General features: G+C 36.4%; 1 pseudogene; it reads left to right on the forward strand.

The window, feature by feature from the left end:
- The window catches only part of LOC140505820 (CDK5 regulatory subunit-associated protein 3-like), a 52,898-nt pseudogene extending 37,738 nt beyond the window's left edge, over positions 1–15,160 (forward strand).
- The last annotated feature ends 264 nt before the right edge of the window (positions 15,161–15,424 follow it).

The following is a 15,424-nucleotide window of genomic DNA, read 5'->3' on the forward strand; positions in this document are numbered from 1 at the left end:
AGACCACCCCCCCAGCTTTGGACAATTTAATCAAAGAATTTATTCCTATTCAAGCCAGAGTAGAAGGCTCTACCAAGAACATGTTAAATAGCTCCTTTACCTCCACAATCTTTCTCTGAAGGCATCAAATGGTTATTTGGAATGTGTAAGTGTAAAATTGATAACATATGCTTTAAAACAAAATAAAAACTGAATACTTCAAGCTATAATCCAGAGGCTGCTTTTGAACCAATGCATGAAAGTGCTATCTACATATAGCTTTGTCTCCTCCAGGTAAAATATATCAAACCACATATAAAGATATCAAAGAGAAAGTTAAAACTGAACAAGTTAAGAGACTTATGATATCCTGAAATCAAAGTTCAATGGAAAGAACATGTTTCCCATCATTTGATATCTAAGGGACAGAGAAAGAAACCTTTATCACAGATCCACCTGGCTTCCACATGAACTTAATACCCCTAAATGTGTAGAAAACTCTTTTAGTTTTGACCTTTAGGAAATTCTGCCTCCCTTTATTCTTTCCTTTAAGGGTTCTGGGTTCACCTTTAGGGCTTCAAAATAAAATTGTGAAGATCATAGTTACTATAAAATGGTAATTGTCCCTAGCTTTCCCCCCACCTTCAAATTCTTACTGCCTCTTCTTTCTCTACCCTGTGACATGAGCACTTGATATTCCATGGATATTCTATCCTTAATCTTTTAAACGAGAGTTTCATGCATTGCTCTCCAGACTCATGACTCTTTAGTCCAACATGTCCTCTTTTATTTTTCTCTTCTATTCTCTCTCTATTACTAATGTCTTTTGATTTTCTTCTACTCCTTGAAATGGGTTTTTTTGCTACCCTCACCATTTCCTTTCTGGCTCCTTTTTGAAAAAAGTCACAAATCCCCAGGTCTGCTTTTCCTTAGCCATTCTTTAGGGACATTTCCTTGCTCTTGTCACCTAGGTGTTCAGAGGTCAACTTCCCTTTTGAACAATCAGACCTTCCTGGCTACTGAATAACATCTGACTGTTCACAACAACAATTTCACAACTTCTGTTACTTCTCTGTAATAGACAAAATCTCACATTTATGTTTTTAACAATTCTAACTTCCCCCAAAACACTAAATGGTGTCCTTTTATGTAAGGTGGGTTCCTTTGTTTTTTCTTTTTTTAGACATGATAAAAATTCATATGTAGAAACATCCCTAGTGACAGAGAAAGAATGGATTCAGGCACTACAATTAATAAAGGTAACATTTTTATTGAGTTAAGTTAATTCAAATACAATTAATAAAGCAATCACTGTTTTAGCTCAATTTTTTCTATTAACTTTATTGGCTTCATTAATAATATCCCCTTTTCACTCAATAAAAACATTTTCCAAACGAATTTCATTGTAATTGAGCTCACTGATTTCAAATTCATTATTATTATTATTATCTCAAGAATTTTTAGACTCTGAGTCAAGCCTGATGCTGAACATGGATGAATACATTCTGCCTTTAGGATAACTACTCACAAATGTTGCTTTCGCACATGAGCCTTAATCTATCTAAAATTGCCCAGATATTCAGCTTAAGAACTATATACAGAGAGTAACTTTTTGTAAAGGGAAATTTAGTGCCAAATTTCTTATAGAAAAATATGATGCATTTCTAATGTTCTTTTTTATTCTAAATTTCTTTTCAGGACAAGCTACCCTGTTTATTCAAGGGATTATCAATTAAGCCATGCAAATGGCCCTCAGGAGACATTTTCATTTTTTGGCTTTTCTTTCTTAGCTGATGATTTTTCTCTGATATTGTGTTTATTGATTCATCTCTCCTATTTTTAAAGCTTTCTGAAAGCATTTCTACATAAACACTCTAGCCCACTGCTCTCCCATAAAGATTGTAAAAATTGTATTGTCATATTCTTCCCATTTCTTATACTGCTCTATCTAGTCCCCTCCTTTTCCCACATCACATTTTATCTTCCTTATATATTGTAGTGCTAATGCAATATTCACAGTGCCTATGGAAGCCATGAATATCTCTGCACATTCTGAATTGTGAAATACAACAGATTCTCTACATGAAAGACAGTGTCAAAACATTTATTCAGACACCAGAAAGCCAAATCCATCATAGTAACAAATATCTATACACAATAACAATGCAGAGGACAATACCATCTCCAAGCCTTCCCCCTGCTAGGCTTCCCACAGACCAGCTCCATTAAACAAATCACAAACAATCTCTGTCATTCACTCTAGCCAGCTGCCTGCTTGCTTGCATTCTTCCTAGCTCTGACCACTCTCATGACCAAATATCCTTTCAGCTCCATTCTAGCTCTGCCTCTTCCTGCTCCACCTCTTCAAGTAAACTCCTCCCTCCACAGACTCATGTGACCCAGGCAAGTCACATGGGCCTATTAATGAATGGGAAGGATCTTCCCATTTCAATTACCATTAGATGTGCGTACCCATCTGTTGGTAATTTTTGAGGGAAGTCACTATGATGGTTTTCATTTCACCCAGAATAATGTTTTTGCATACAATGAATACTTAAATATGGATTGGTAGATTGAAGTGAATCAGATTAAGTTGAATTGCATTGGATGGAATGGGATAGGCTTGGACTGATTTAGAAAAGGGAAATTTTAGGTTTACTATAATAAGAAATAACTTACAAATTAAAGGCACCCAGAAGTGGAATAAACTACCCCCAGGATCAATAATGAGTTGTTCCTAGGGATGTTCTGGTAAATGATTAACAACTGTCTTCATGGAGGTGAGAGTGGTGGAGAGGTGAGCTTGGGGAAAGAGATGTAATGTAAATCTGACACACTTTTAAATTTCATTTGCATTATTTACATTATCACTTTCTTAGACAATCAACAAAGCAATAAAGCCCTGATTAGGAGCAGTTCTATTTGCAAATGCTCACACATAAATTAACATTCAGCTCTCAAGAGCAGATTTGAGCTATCTCCAGAACACCTCTGATTCTCACCTCATTAGAGGTCTTCAAGCATGGGCTAGAGAAACATTTGTGAGGAGATGTTATAGAGGACCTTCTTTGACAGAAATTGAAACAAGGCTAGAAGGCCATTAGGCTTCTTCCAGTTCTATGATTTGTGATTCTATGAATTTAGTTTTGGTTATTTACATTTCTGTTTAATTTTTAAAATTTTTATTGATACCTTGTTTTTACATCAACTTTTTTTTCAGATATCTCCATCTCTCTCCCCCTAACCAGGGAACCACATTCTTTTTCATAAAAAAAAGAGAAAAAAATTTCATCAATATACGAACCAAGTCTGACAATACCTGCAGGGTTGTTACACATCTGTAGTCCTCCAACTCTATGAAAAAGGAAGGAGATACATTTTCTCATGAGACAAGTTTGGTCAATATAATTACACTCTGATTTACTAAGAACAACAATAAACTTTTCCTTTCCTCTTCTGAACCCACTTGTGAATTGTGTACAAATATACAGAAATATAGTTATGGAAACTACAAAAATCATAAATCATTTCACACACAAAGAAAAAAACTACATGTAACAATAAGCACCCCAACATACACAAGGGGACCTGCAATCACAAGTTCTTAGATCTACATTCATAAAAGGAAAGGCAGTTTTTGAGGGGTTAACAACCATTTTAATCAAGCACATGTATCAATCCTTTAGTCAAGCATATATATTGTTCTCCTAATTCAGGGGAGTCAACACCCTGAACCCCAAAGTAATCAATAGACATGGCTTCCTCTGTCTGATCATAATTCAACAGACAGGTACAGCTGTCTAACCAGTTATCATAAAGGGAAGCACGAGATCTAGGTTCTTAAAGCAGGGGAGGAAGAGGGGGAGGCTCTTTAGTAGCTTCCCAGAGTCCTGATTTGGCACTCAAATCTTTTTACCAGCAGAAAATCCTGCTTTACTTGCCATTATACTATATCAAGTAATTTCTGCTACAGGCCTTTAGTGATCAGAGAGAGCATTGAAGATGGTGCCATATTTCACACTAAGGGAGGTTATTTATACTGGGCTACCATTGGTAGAGTCCCTAAATTATAATTAATTTTTCATGTTCTCCTTAATATACAAAGATGACACAACTGACTCATGATTGGTAGTGCATATGTTTGGGGTTTTTCTTTCCTTCCTCCTGTCTTTCTTTCTTCTCAGACCACACCCTTCCTGATCACTCTGTAAGATATGACACTGTGACCACTCTCTCCCTTTGGAGATGGAATAAAACAAGCATTTTCATAACATAGTATAATAAAAAAGGTGATTATGTCTGAAACTGCAAATCTATTATATACAACTTGATACTCATTTTAAAGGTATAAAAAAGTTATCATGTAAATTTATTTTTTTGCTTTTTGTTTTTTCCATCCTCACCTTAAAGATGGCTGCCATTAGACACAAATATGGACATGTACGTGTGTGTATATGTGTATACACACATACACATACATATATACACACATGCACACATATATCTACACACACATACATGTATGCATGTATTTGGAAAATCTTTCTATACATATTTCTATTTATCAGTTCTTCTCTTGGATCTTCTCCTAGCCATCTAACAGCTCTTCATTTGCCTTTACTGAATTGTCCCATCCATCATCCATCAAATGTGGATTTAAACCAAGGTTATGTTCTGAGTTCTATCCTCTTTTTTCTTTATACTCAATCATTTGTTAGGGCAATGAAGGCATTTCTATGTAAATACTCTAGCCCTTTGCTCTCTTTTAAGGAATATAAAAATTGTATTGTCTTACTCTTCTCATCTCTTACACTGCTCTCCAATTGTGATCTCTATGTAGGTGATTTCTAGATCTATAAATATAGACCCAGTCTCTCTTTTGAGATTTTTCATTCTTCTTCTGGACTAGATGCCCTTAGTCATCTCAAACTCAAAATTTCTAAGAGAACTTATTAACTTTTCCCCAAAACCCATCCATCTCTCTGAATTTCCTTATTATTATCAAGGGTATTATCATCTCCCCAGTCATCCAGGCTCACAATCTTGATGTCATCTTCTCAACTCACTCTCACTCATCCTACATAATCCAACCAGTTGCCAATGCTTGTCATTTCTGTCTCCTCAACATCTCTTGATTCTATCCTCTTCTCTCCACTCACATAGCCACTTCATAACCTTTTGCCTAGACTTTTGTAATGCCTTCTTAATTGGTCTCTGACTCAATTTTCACAACACTCCTCTTCATCCTCCACACATTTGACAGTGATTTTCCTAAAGCAAATATCTGCCAATGGCACCCCTTCCCTACTCAGTTAAGTCCAGTGGCTCCCTAATACCACTAGGATCAAAAAAAAACCTTCTCTAGTACTTAAAGTTTTTCACAGTTTTTTTTGTTTTTTTTACTTTTATCTTTCCAGGATTCTTACACGTTACTCCCTTAAATACACTTTATGATTTAACTGTACTGGCCTACTCACTGTTGTTTCTCCCACAGAGTATTCCATGTCTGCCCCATGCCTCTGTACTGGCAGTCCTCTATGAGTAAGTATTATCTCTTCACCTCTGTTCCTTGGCATATCTCATTTCCTTTAAGACTTAGTTCAATGGTCCTTTTTCTCTTTTTTTAAAAATATCCTTTTGAGGGTACGAGCCTACACAGATATCATTAGGCCAAAGGGTATGCATAGCTTAATAATTTTTTGGACATAGCTTCAAAATGCTTTATGGCAGTTTCTTTTTATGGTAAAGAACTGTCAAGTAAGGGGGGTTTCTACCAATCAGAGAATGACCGAACAAATTTTATTACAGGAAAATAGTAAAATCTTTCTGTGCTAGGAGAGATGGCAAGAGATAGTTTCAAAAAAACCTTGGAAGAATTGTATGAACTGGTATAGACTAAAAGAAGCCAGACTATGGAAATAATTTATAAAATAAAGCAACATTATTTATAAAAACAACAACAACTTTGAAAGACATATGAACTCTGAAAAATCATGATTTGAAAGGAATTATGATAAGGAATGCTGGATATCCCCTGACCAAGAGGTGATAGAAAAAGTAAACAGAATGAGATGCACATTTTTGTATATAGCCAATGTGGGGATTTGTTTTGTTTGCTTTCACATATTTATTATGAGGATTTTTTTCTCTCTTAGGATCTGGACAGGATATAGAGAAGATCAAGAGAAAATAAATGCTCATTGATTGGAAAAATAAATTTTAAATTAAAATAAAATAATAGATTTTTTTAAACTGTTCATGAGAAACATTCTACATGAACTCTGTATTGTTCTATACCCCACAGAATATACTGCCTTCCCTTCCAAGATTACTTCATTTCTGCTATATATGTTCTATACTTTCTTTTATAATTACATGTTGTCTTCTCCATTAATTTATAAGCTCCTTGAGGGCAGGGATTTCTTTTTAATTTGTCCATTGTAGAGCCAAAATGGCAGAGAAAAGGCAGGACCTTCACTGAGTTCTCCCAAATTCTTTTCCAAACAACTTTAAATAATTTCTGTAAACAAATTCTGGAGGAGCAGAACTCACAAAATGACAGGGTAAAACAATTTTCCAGTCCAAGACAACTTAGAAGGTCTATTGCACCAGGGTGGGATTAGAATGTAGTCCATTCCTGACTGTATCAGCAGAGGCTACACCCCAGCAAACCAGCAGCAGGCCTTGGAGGTGACTGAATCACTGGCACAGTGGCTACTTCTGGAACTTTTAGACCACAGATAGTGAGGTGGTCAGATAACTGGTCAGAAGAAGATTACAGATATCCCTTTACTGACAATGGGAACAGGATTCAGTTGTGTTGCCTATACATGGATCTGGGTTCCAGCCCTGAGTCAAAGTCACAGGGTGAGGAGAAGCACACCAGAGCTTGTGTTCCCAGGGGAGTGGGGACCTTGGCCACATTCCAGGGCAGAGAAGAGTGTTTGTGGTTGCCTGCAGACCAGAGAACAGACCAGGGGAGTAGTAAATACAGTATACCACCTTGGAAGAACTAAGAGATTACAAAACCCCAGAACTAGTTCTGAAAATAGGTACACAAAAAACCTGAAGCTTGAAATAGTGCTCCCTTCATCCCAGAAGCAGAGCCAAACTTTAAATAAAGCTAAAGTCAAGAAATATAAGCAAACAAACAAGCAAAAACCTCAAACACAGAAAGTTACTATGGTGACAGAAAAGATCACAACTCATAATTTAAACTCAGAAGAAGAAAACAAAATCAAAACTACTACATCCAAAGCCTCAAAGAAAAATGTGAACTAATCTCAGGCTGAAAAGGAATTCCTGGAAAAAGCTCAAAAAGGATTTTAAATATCAAATAAGAGTGGTAGAGGAAAAACTGGGAAAATAAATGACAGTGAAGAAAGAAAATCATGAAAAAAGAGTCAACAGCATGATCAAGGAGACACATAAAAAAATACTGAAGGAAATAACTCCTGGAAAAAAATAGGTCAACTAGTAAAAGAAATACAAAAATTAAATGAAGAGAAGAATACCTTAAAAAACCAAATTGCTCAAATGGAAAAAGAAGTACAAAGAATTCACTAAAAAGCAAAATTGGCCAAATGGAAAAAAAGAGGTACAAATGCTCACTGAGGAAAATAATTCTTTAAAAGTTAGATTTGGACAAATGAAACCGAGGACACCATAGGACACCATAGGACATCAAGAAGCAATAAAACAAAATCAAAAGAATTAAAAAACTGAAGAAAACCTTAAATGCCTCATTGGAAAAACAACTAACCTAGAAAATAGATCAAGGAGAGATAATTTAAGAAATATTGAACTACCCTAAAGTTATGATCAAAAAACCATGAGACATCATCTTTCAAAAAATTATCAAGGAAAACTGTCCTGATATTCTAGAACCAAAGAGTAAAATAGACATTGAAAGAATCTACCAATCACCTCCTGAAAGAGATCCCAAAATGGAAACTTCCAGGAATACTATACTCACATTCCAAAGCTTCTAAGTTAAGGAGAAAATTGTGAGTATCCAGAAACAAGTCACATACATGAACCTATGATCAGAATAAGATTAGATTTAGCTGCTTCCACAATAAAGAATCAGAGGACTTGACATATGATATTCCAGAGAGCAAAGGAGCTAGGATTACAATGAAGAATCACCTACCCAGAAAAACTGAGCATAATATTTTCAGCTTCAGGTGAAAATAATGGATATTCAATGAAAGAGGGCTTTCAAGCATTCCTGAAAAAAAAGATCAGGGCTGAACAGAAAATTTGACTTTCAAATACAAAACTCAAGAGAAGCATAAAGAAATGAAAGGAAAGAGGCATCATAAGGAATTCAATAAGGTTAAACTATTTACATTCCTCCATGGTAAGATGATACTTGTAACTCCTAAGAAAGTTCTCATTATTAGCAGTTAAAATGAGAATACATAAACAGAGGGCACTGGCATGAGTTAAATATAATGGAACAATCTCTAAAAGAATGAAATTTAAGAATGAGAAAGATGCACTAGGAGAAAGGGGAAGGGAAAGATGAAATGCAGCAAATTATCTCACATAAAGAGGCACAAAAAGAGCTTTTACAAAAAGAGGCACAAAGAGAGGATGAGGGAGATGGAGGATAGCACTTGAACCTTATTCTCATTGGAATTGGTTCAAAGAGGGAATCACTTACACATTCAGTCATCCATAGAAATCTATCTTATCCTACACAAAAGTAGGAGGGGAAGGGGATAAAGGAGAGAGGAAGGAGTGATAGTAGGGAGGGTAGATTGGGGGAAGCAGTAGTCAGAACAAAATACTTGTGAAGGTGGACAAGGTGGAAGGAGAAAGAGAGTAAGATTAATAGGATTAAAATAAGATGGAAAGAAACAGTAATCATAACTGTGAAAAAAATTTTGAAGCAAGTTTCTCTAAAAAAGGTCTCATTTCTTAAATATATAGAGAACTAAGTCAAATTCATGAAGAAAAAAATAATTAAGAGCCATTGCCCAGTTCATAAGTGGCCAAATGATATGAGCAGGCAATTTTCAGACCAAATAATCAAAGGTACCCAAAGTCTTATGAAAAATTCCTCTAAATCACTTTTTTATTAGAGAATCACAAATTAAAAACCACTCTGAGGTACCATCAGATTGGCTAATATGACAGAAAAGGAAAATGACAAGTGTTGGAGGGGATGTGGGGAAATTGAGACACTAATGCACTATTGATAGAGTTGTGAACTTATTCAACCATTCTGCAGAGAAATTTGAAATTATGCCCAAAGGACTATAAAACCATACATACCCTTTCACCCAGCAATAACATTACTAGGTTTGTATCCCAAAGAGATACAGAACAAAAAAGAAAAAGAAAGAAAAGGACTTACAGGGAAAAATATTTACAGCAAGTCTTTAGTGGTGGAAAAAAATGAGGGAATGCACATCTATTGGGGAATGGTTGACTAAGTCATAGTACATGAACATGACAGAATACTATTGTACTATTTAAAAGAAATGATGAACAGGATGCTATCTGAAAAACCTGCAAAGACTTACCTGAACCAATGCAAAGTGAAAGGAGCAGAACCAAAAGAACAGTGTGCCCAGTAACAGCAATATTGTACAATGTGAATGACTTAGCTATTCTCAGCAATATAATGATCAAAGACAATTCCGAAGGATTTATGATGAAAAAGCTATCCATATCCAGAGATAGAACTGATTGACTCTACATACAAACTGAAGCATGAAGGGTTTTTTTACTTTATTTTTCTTGTCTGGTTGGTCTGTATTTTGTTTCACAACATTACTAATATGGAAATATGTTTTGTATGACTGAATGTGTATAACATATAACATTGTTTGTCTTCTCAGTGAGTGGGCAGAAGAGGCAGGAAGGAAATTTGAGACTCACAATTTTTTAAAATGTTAAAGATTGTTTTTATATGTAATTGAGTAAAAATTTTTTTAATTTTATCTTTGTATCCCCTAGCATAATTTACACATATACACATACATACATAAATATACATATACATATATGTGTGCATATACATGTATATATGTATGTATGCATATACATATATATGTAGGGGAAGCTAGGTGGTGCAGTGGATAGAAAACCAGTGCAGGAGTCAGGAGTACCAGAATACAAATCTCACCTCAGACACTTGACATTCACTACCTGTGTGATCTTGGGCAAGTCATCAAACCTCAATTGCCTCATCCTGGGCCATCTCCAGTCATCCTGATGAATATCTGGTCTGGATTCAGAAGACTGTGAAGGAGAAGTGAGTCTGTTGACCTACACAGCCCTCCCTCACTCAAAACAAAGTCAAGTGCAAGTCATGTCATCATTTCTCTGATGCCATGGTCTTCTTCAGCAAGGAAGGATGAACACACATATATGTATATAAATATCAAACTGGGAGGGGAAGACTCGGGACTCCTGGGTAAAAGAGAAACAGTTACTGTTTAGTATTTATCTTTGCTGCAGCCAGCACAATCCAGCAGGTCCGGGGCGGTTATGGGACTCACAGAGCGAGGATGAAAAGACAGGCAGGACACAGCAGTTTGAACAAGCTGAGTTTATTCTAGACATACTGAGCCAATAAATCAGGGGATCAGGGTGCTTAAATAGTCAAAAACTGTAAGGGCAGCGATTGAGGCATGAAACAGAACAGGTAGTGATAAGCAGAAAGGGAGGCCTCAAGGCCTCTTTATCAGAATGTTATCCTGTATAGCAGGGGTCCTGATTCCTGGAACTTCAACACCCGAATTCAAGGACATGCACCTGAGAACAATATATCACTTAACTTCTCAAATCAGCTGTTATTCTCCCTTGGAGGAGGGAAACTCTTGATAAGGGGCTCTTTCAAACCCCTCAAGGTTCTCTGCAATCTTCACTGTGCTAGGTAGGGCCACGTCTTGAGCAACTACTTAAAGAAGCCTATTCATTGAATGAGTGTATCTCACTCAAAATGAAAATGTGACAAGACTTTAGCCTAAAAAGGTCAGGTCCCATGTTGAATCCAAGGCCATCTCTAGTCATCCTGATGAATATCAGGCCACTGGACCCAGATGGCTCAGGAGAAGAAAGTGAGGTTGGTGACCTTGTACAGTTCTTACTCACTCAAATCAATGTCAAATGCAAGTCATGTCATCACCTTGATGTCATGGTCAACTTCTAGAATGAAGGATAAACACAACAACAACAAAATATAGATATAGATGTACTGTGTGTACATATGTATATATACCCATACATATATATACACTGTGTGTATATATGTATGTATGTATATATATATCCTGAATATATATGTAAATGTGTGTATGTGTATATACATATATATATATACTGTGTGTATGTGTATGCATGTGTATGTATACATATGTATATATGTGTGTATGTATGTGTGTGTAAGTGTGTGCATTCATCCTTTGTTGCCAAAGAAGACCATGCCATCAGAGAAATGATGACATGACTTACATTTGACTTTGTTTTGAGTGAGGGAGAGCTGTGCAGATCATCAGCCTCACTTCTCCTCCAGAGTCATCTAAATCCAGTGACCAAATATTCATCAGAATGACTGGAGATGACCCAGGATGAGATGACCCAGAATGAGGCAATTGGGGTTAAGTGACTTGCCCAAGGTGACACAAGTGACCTTGATACAAGTGAGTGTCAAGTGTCTGAGGTGAGATTTGAACTCAGGTCCTCCTGACTCCTCTACCACACTGGTGCTTTATCCACTGCACCACCTAGCTGCCCTATGTATGTGTGTGTGTGTGTATGTGTGTGTATACACATGTATATACACATACACATATATATAATATGTATATACATATGTGTGTATATATATACATATATACACATATGGGTATACATATAATATATATCTACACACATATGTGCACATGTTTAGAAAGTTCCTAAGTAAAACTTTTTAGGCCTTGGAATATGATGAAGCTAATTGGTTTCTACAGAAGTAATCAATAGCCATCATAGGGTTGTTCATACATTATTCAATACTTTTGAGCTAATATATATGAATATGTACTTCTCGGTTTGTTAGTTTCAAATTAACCATTAAACTACTTCAAGGATTTTAATTAAGTGCTCAAAGCACCATTAGAAGGATCCCTATGATACTATAGCTTTCCCAAAGTATAGAGATTTCCTAGAAATCACCTAAATTTTTCTCTGGAGCAATCTAAATATTTATTCATTTAAGGGAGCATGAAAAGCAAGAAAAGTGCAAAAGTAACCTGATTTCACTCTACAATTTCTGTCTATAGACTTTAACATCATGGAGATATTACTCTTTTGGTTGTTTCTTGATCATTGTCTAAGATTTGTTTCTCCAGTTGAAGTCAAACTTTGATTCGATTGTTCACATTTTTTTTTAAATTATCATTCTTATTTGAGGAGATGTCAGTTTGCTCACTGTCACTTCCTTCTATAAATTATGAGGATAAATTGAATTGGGATCACTGTCTCTAATCTTGATGCTAGATGAAAAACCTTAAGTGGAACAGAAAAGCAAAGATGGAATTAATAAATAGAGTTGGAACAAAGCCTCATCTCAATTTCTATTCCAAATGAGTTTGTGGTAGAACTTATGGTTATCAGGATATAGCAAAGGTTTGATCAGGACAGCCAATGATCATTTTGATGAGGTTTGTTTCCCCCTAACTGTGGAAATTGACTTGAGGAAATTGTAGCATGAGGACTTCAGTGCAGGCATGTGAAGGGCACTTTCTATGGAAACAGACTTGTATACTGACATTTTACTAAGGTTTAGAAGGATGCATTCCTATAGGAAGAGGCTCCCTCAACCAAGCTGTGAGACAGCTCACCCATATTTTCTTTTTTCATGATTTTTTTCCCTTGAACTTACAAATTGGAATGCATCAATAGGGACAGGTAAGTGCTGGTGGATGAAAGAGTTCTTACAGTCTAGGAGAAGAAAACGGTGATTTGCAGAAGTACATGTCAAATATCCTGCATTGGCCCAGGTTAGCCTGAGAGAAAAGTTCCTGGACCTCCAATTTGGGGTTTCCTCTTTCTGATTTTCCATTTCCTTGTTTAAGCATTGGTCAGAGACTAGTCCTCAAGTTCAAGAAATTCCAAGAATTCTGGAGTTTCCTGAGTTCTAGAGTTGGGATCAGCCTCCTAAAGAGATATTTCCCTAAGGAAATGACTATTGCACAAGGAAAAAAATCCCTTCCAGCCCTGTAGCTGAAGGCCTAAATCCATGCCAAAGGAAGTTTGGGTTCCCTCAGGTTCTAGATCCACCTAAAATGTTTATGTTCTGTGCCCTCATACCCAGGTCTTGTCTTGGGCCATCCAGCCTCTTTGGGGTTTTCCTTGTGTTTTGACTTCACCCAAATTTTATTGGATGTTTACATTTGCCAATGTCCATCTCAGTCAATCTGGATCACAAATTGCCCTCTTGGCAAAATTGTGTAATTGTATGAGTATATCATGTGCAGGTTGTTGTTGTTGTTCAGTCATTCAGTCACATCTGACTGTTAGTGACTCTGTTTTGGAATTTCTTGGCAAAGACTCTTGAGTGGTTTGCCATTTCTTTGTCCAGTGGATCATCTATTGTCCGAATTCTCTGCTATGATCTGTACATCTTCAGTAACTCTGCATGCCATAGCTCAGAATTTCATTTGGTTACACAAGCCCCTCCACCACAACAAAACAGTGATCCAGTGATTGTGTGCAGATACCCATATCTAAATCCTATATAATGTACATCTTCCAGAATCTGGATGAGAGGGATCCACAGCCTTTCCAGTTTGCACTCATCTATCAAATGATCAAATAAATTTAAAAAAACAAATTTTTTTTTTAGATGTTGGGGTCTGTTCTCATGAACAACACTGTTCAGAAAATGCAAGAATACTCAGATTAATAGGAAAATTAGTTTGAACAGCAGATCTACCACTTATGTCACTATCTATCTGTGCGACCTTGAGCAAACTAATTCATTTGGACTTCAGTTTCCTCATCTGTAAAAGGTGGGTGTTGGACTAAATAGCCTTGAAAGTTCCTTTCAGCTCTAAGTCTATGGTTCCATAACCTGTGATGGGAGCATCTGGGAAAGAATTAAAAAGGCCAAAGACTCAAGCATGTTTCTTGGAGGTCACATGGGTGTAGAGATAAAAGATGAGGTAGAAGGAGGGATGCAATAGAATAAGCATTTATTAAACACCTACTATGTGCTAGCCACTATACTAACAATTCTTTATTGATCCTCACAACAGTCCTATGATTTAGGTGCTATTATGATCCCCATTTTACAGTTAAGGAAACTGAAACAGATAAGAGTTTTAAGTAACTTGCCACAGTGTCTGAAGATGGATTTGAACTCAAATCTTCCTACAGGACTCTATCCACATGCCATAGTGGCTGTCTCTGCAGTTTCTATAGACTTCTCCTATATGTCATGAGTAAAGTAATAGCCTTCTCTCTTAGATGTGAATGCTGCCAAAAGGCCCTGCTCTTGATGAGTCTGACTGTTTTAAAGACCCAGACAATTGTGGCTATGTAGCCAGTGAAAAAAGGCTTTTCCCTTCCATGGGATAGGTAAACATGATATCCAAGAATACTTTCCTGATTGTAGATCTCTAGCACCTTCCACATGGAGGACACTACCTTAGCAAACTGATAGTGTCTGCACATGTGTCAATCCCCCATTACACACCTAGGAAGGTCTGAGCATAGGAAATATTTGTTCAACAATCCCTTATAGTGGCTTACCTTCTGAAGGAAGTCTAATGAGTAAGTTCAGTTGGCTATTTGAATGCTTTGTTTATTTGTTCATGGGTGAATGTGACTACTTTGCATCTTTTAACTTTTCTGTAATAGGTCAAATGAAGGCCATTCCATGCCTAATACTCATATTGACCTACATGAGAAGTGGGGAGCCTATTGCCCACTGTCAGGAAAGCCTAAACATAAACTATAATTCTGCTTGATTTTAGAGATCATGGATTAACTCAGGGGAAGAGGAAAATAAGCCAAAAGATAACTGAACCACTGGAGGTCAGCCTTCTTCTTAGGATCAGACCCAGGTACGAGTGATCCCATAGATCGAGGGGTACTAGTGGAGAACGAAACTCTGCACCAGTGATGATCTGGATTAATGTGATTATCCTTTAAATATTCCTGATTCCAAACTTATAAAATGGAGTAAAAAATTATTGTTTTTATCCTCATATTCTCTGGAAAGACCTGACACATTCAAAAGGTCTAAATCTGCACTCACTATAGTATTTTACATTAATACTAGTTAATTTTAAAATATATGTTCAAGGGAATTTAATCTGAGGAGGTAAATAAAACAAAATGCTGAAGACTCAAGTCCATCTCCTTTTTCTTTTTAATGATACCCTTTGACAAATAGTTACTAGGCATCAGCCAGTTTGAGATCACATGAATGAACATATAA

Source organism: Notamacropus eugenii, chromosome 1 (assembly GCF_028372415.1).
Source record: "Notamacropus eugenii isolate mMacEug1 chromosome 1, mMacEug1.pri_v2, whole genome shotgun sequence".
Classification (NCBI taxonomy): Eukaryota; Metazoa; Chordata; class Mammalia; order Diprotodontia; family Macropodidae; genus Notamacropus; species Notamacropus eugenii.